General features: G+C 50.3%; 1 protein-coding gene across 10 annotated transcripts in view; it reads right to left on the reverse strand.

Moving 5' to 3' along the window:
- The window catches only part of LOC110518852 (ephrin type-B receptor 4b), a 62,002-nt gene that overhangs the window by 29,126 nt on the left and 27,876 nt on the right, over positions 1–5,000 (reverse strand). The gene's annotated exons all lie outside the window — the stretch shown is intronic.

A 5,000-nucleotide genomic window follows, 5' to 3' on the forward strand; every position in this document is an offset into this window, starting at 1 on the left:
ACCACACAGTACATTCAGACCAGTGTCATAGCTCTGCCACACAGTACATTCAGACCAGTGTCATAGCTCTACCACACAGTACACTCAGACCAGTGCCATATCTCTACCACACAGTACATTCAGACCAGTGTCATAGCTCTACCACAGAGTACATTCAGACCAGTGCCATATCTCTACCACACAGTACATTCAGACCGGTGTCATATCAAAAGAGGAGGAAGAGACAGAAGAAGAAGAGGAGACAGAGGAGGAGGAGGAGACAGAAGAGGAAGAGGAGACACAGGACAAGGAGGAGGAGACAGAAGAGGAAGAGGAGACACAGGAAAAGGAGACAGAAGAGGAGAGAGCATCACAACGACTGTATTCTACGGCCGTGTTCCTTCCAGAGCATCACAACGACTGTATTCTACGGCCGTGTTCCTTCCAGAGCATCACAACGACTGTATTCTACGGCCGTGTTCCTTCCAGAGCATCACAACGACTGTATTCTACGGCCGTGTTCCTTCCAGAGCATCACAACGACTGTATTCTACGGCCGTGTTCCTTCCAGAGCATCACAATGACTGTATTCTACGGCCGCATTCCTTCCAGAGCATCACAACGACTGTATTCTACGGCCGTGTTCCTTCCAGAGCATCACAACGACTGTATTCTACGGCCGTGTTCCTTCCAGAGCATCACAATGACTGTATTCTACGGCCGCGTTCCTTCCAGAGCATCACAATGACTGTATTCTACGGCCGCGTTCCTTCCAGAGCATCACAACGACTGTATTCTACGGCCGCGTTCCTTCCAGAGCATCCCAACGACTGTATTCTACGGCCGCGTTCCTTCCAGAGCATCCCAACGACTGTATTCTACGGCCGCGTTCCTTCCAGAGCATCACAACGACTGTATTCTACGGCCGCGTTCCTTCCAGAGCATCACAAAGACTGTATTCTACGGCCGTGTTCCTTCCAGAGCATCACAATGACTGTATTCTACGGCCGCGTTCCTTCCAGAGCATCACAACGACTGTATTCTACGGCCGCGTTCCTTCCAGAGCATCCCAACGACTGTATTCTACGGCCGTGTTCCTTCCAGAGCATCACAACGACTGTATTCTACGGCCGTGTTCCTTCCAGAGCATCACAACGACTGTATTCTACGGCCGTGTTCCTTCCAGAGCATCACAACGACTGTATTCTACAGCCGTGTTCCTTCCAGAGCATCACAATGACTGTATTCTACGGCCGCGTTCCTTCCAGAGCATCACAACGACTGTATTCTACGGCCGCGTTCCAGAGCATCACAACGACTGTATTCTACGGCCGCGTTCCTTCCAGAGCATCACAACGACTGTATTCTACGGCCGCGTTCCTTCCAGAGCATCACAACGACTGTATTCTACGGCCGTGTTCCTTCCAGAGCATCACAACGACTGTATTCTACGGCCGTGTTCCTTCCAGAGCATCACAACGACTGTATTCTACGGCCGTGTTCCTTCCAGAGCATCACAACGACTGTATTCTACGGCCGCGTTCCAGAGCATCACAACGACTGTATTCTACGGCCGTGTTCCTTCCAGAGCATCACAACGACTGTATTCTACGGCCGTGTTCCTTCCAGAGCATCACAACGACTGTATTCTACGGCCGTGTTCCTTCCAGAGCATCACAACGACTGTATTCTACGGCCGTGTTCCTTCCAGAGCATCACAACGACTGTATTCTACGGCCGTGTTCCTTCCAGAGCATCACAACGACTGTATTCTACGGCCGTGTTCCTTCCAGAGCATCACAACGACTGTATTCTACGGCCGTGTTCCTTCCAGAGCATCACAACTACTGTATTCTACGGCCGTGTTCCTTCCAGAGCATCACAACGACTGTATTCTACGGCCGTGTTCCTTCCAGAGCATCACAACGACTGTATTCTACGGCCGTGTTCCTTCCAGAGCATCACAACGACTGTATTCTACGGCCGTGTTCCTTCCAGAGCATCACAACGACTGTATTCTACGGCCGTGTTCCTTCCAGAGCATCACAACGACTGTATTCTACGGCCGTGTTCCTTCCAGAGCATCACAACGACTGTATTCTACGGCCGTGTTCCTTCCAGAGCATCACAACGACTGTATTCTACGGCCGTGTTCCTTCCAGAGCATCACAATGACTGTATTCTACGGCCGCGTTCCTTCCAGAGCATCACAACGACTGTATTCTACGGCCGTGTTCCTTCCAGAGCATCACAACGACTGTATTCTACGGCCGTGTTCCTTCCAGAGCATCACAACTACTGTATTCTACGGCCGTGTTCCTTCCAGAGCATCACAATGACTGTATTCTACGGCCGTGTTCCTTCCAGAGCATCACAACGACTGTATTCTACGGCCGTGTTCCTTCCAGAGCATCACAACGACTGTATTCTACGGCCGTGTTCCTTCCAGAGCATCACAACGACTGTATTCTACGGCCGTGTTCCTTCCAGAGCATCACAACGACTGTATTCTACGGCCGTGTTCCTTCCAGAGCATCACAACGACTGTATTCTACGGCCGTGTTCCTTCCAGAGCATCACAATGACTGTATTCTACGGCCGTGTTCCTTCCAGAGCATCACAACGACTGTATTCTACGGCCGCGTTCCTTCCAGAGCATCACAACGACTGTATTCTACGGCCGTGTTCCTTCCAGAGCATCACAATGACTGTATTCTACGGCCGCATTCCTTCCAGAGCATCACAATGACTGTATTCTACGGCCGTGTTCCTTCCAGAGCATCACAACGACTGTATTCTACGGCCGCGTTCCTTCCAGAGCATCACAACGACTGTATTCTACGGCCGTGTTCCTTCCAGAGCATCACAACGACTGTATTCTACGGCCGCATTCCTTCCAGAGCATCACAATGACTGTATTCTACGGCCGCATTCCTTCCAGAGCATCACAATGACTGTATTCTACGGCCGTGTTCCTTCCAGAGCATCACAACGACTGTATTCTACGGCCGCGTTCCTTCCAGAGCATCACAACGACTGTATTCTACGGCCGTGTTCCTTCCAGAGCATCACAACGACTGTATTCTACGGCCGTGTTCCTTCCAGAGCATCACAATGACTGTATTCTACGGCCGCGTTCCTTCCAGAGCATCACAACGACTGTATTCTACGGCCGTGTTCCTTCCAGAGCATCACAACGACTGTATTCTACGGCCGTGTTCCTTCCAGAGCATCACAACGACTGTATTCTACGGCCGCGTTCCTTCCAGAGCATCCCAACGACTGTATTCTACGGCCGTGTTCCTTCCAGAGCATCACAATGACTGTATTCTACGGCCGTGTTCCTTCCAGAGCATCACAATGACTGTATTCTACGGCCGCGTTCCTTCCAGAGCATCACAACGACTGTATTCTACGGCCGCGTTCCTTCCAGAGCATCACAATGACTGTATTCTACGGCCGCGTTCCTTCCAGAGCATCACAACGACTATAGCCGATGTCATAGCTCTACCACACAGTACATTCAGACCAGTGCCATATCTCTACCATACAGTACATTCAGACCAGTGCCATAGCTCTACCACACAGTACATTCAGACCAGTGTCATAGCTCTACCACACAGTACATTCAGACCAGTGTCATAGCTCTACCACACAGTACATTCAGACCAGTGTCATAGCTCTGCCACACAGTACATTCAGACCAGTGTCATAGCTCTACCACACAGTACACTCAGACCAGTGCCATATCTCTACCACACAGTACATTCAGACCAGTGTCATAGCTCTACCACACAGTACATTCAGACCAGTGTCATAGCTCTACCACACAGTACATTCAGACCAGTGTCATAGCTCTACCACACAGTACATTCAGACCAGTGTCATAGCTCTACCACACAGTACCATTCAAACCAGTGCCATATCTCTACCACACAGTACATTCAGACCAGTGTCATAGCTCTACCATACAGTACATTCAGACCAGTGTCATAGCTCTACCACACAGTACATTCAGACCAGTGTCATAGCTCTACCATACAGTACATTCAGACCAGTGTCATAGCTCTACCACACAGTACCATTCAGACCAGTGTCATATCTCTACCACACAGTACATTCAGACCAGTGCCATATCTCTACCACACAGTACATTCAGACCAGTGTCATAGCTCTACCACACAGTACATTCAGACCAGTGCCATATCTCTACCACACAGTACATTCAGACCAGTGTCATAGCTCTACCACACAGTACATTCAGACCAGTGCCATATCTCTACCACACAGTACATTCAGACCAGTGTCATATCTCTACCATACAGTACATTCAGACCGGTGTCATAGCAAAAGAGGAGGAAGAGACAGAAGAAGAAGAGGAGACAGAGGAGGAGGAGGAGACAGAAGAGGAAGAGGAGACAGAGGAGGAGGAGGAGACAGAAGAGGAAGAGGAGACACAGGACAAGGAGGAGGAGACAGAAGAGGAAGAGGAGACACAGGAAAAGGAGACAGAAGAGGAAGAGGAGAAAGAGGAGGAGGAGGAGGAGACAGAAGAGGAAGAGGAAACACAGGACAAGGAGGAGGAGACAGAAGAGTAAGAGAAGACACAGGACAAGGAGGAGGAGAAAGAGAAGGCAGAAGAGACAGAGGACAAGGAGGAGGAGACAGAAGAGGAGGGGAGACACAGGACAAGGAGGAGGAGAAAGAGAAGGCAGAAGAGACAGAGGACAAGGAGGAGGAGACAGAAGAGGAAGAGGAGACACAGGAAAAGGAGACAGAAGAGGAAGAGGAGAAAGAGGAGGAGGAGGAGGAGACAGAAGAGGAAGAGGAAACACAGGACAAGGAGGAGGAGACAGAAGAGTAAGAGAAGACACAGGACAAGGAGGAGGAGAAAGAGAAGGCAGAAGAGACAGAGGACAAGGAGGAGGAGACAGAAGAGGAGGGGAGACACAGGACAAGGAGGAGGAGAAAGAGAAGGCAGAAGAGACAGAGGACAAGGAGGAGGAGACAGAAGAGGAGGG

Source organism: Oncorhynchus mykiss, chromosome 9 (genome assembly GCF_057628025.1).
Source record: "Oncorhynchus mykiss isolate SJ-2025 chromosome 9, ASM5762802v1, whole genome shotgun sequence".
NCBI lineage: Eukaryota > Metazoa > Chordata > Actinopteri > Salmoniformes > Salmonidae > Oncorhynchus > Oncorhynchus mykiss.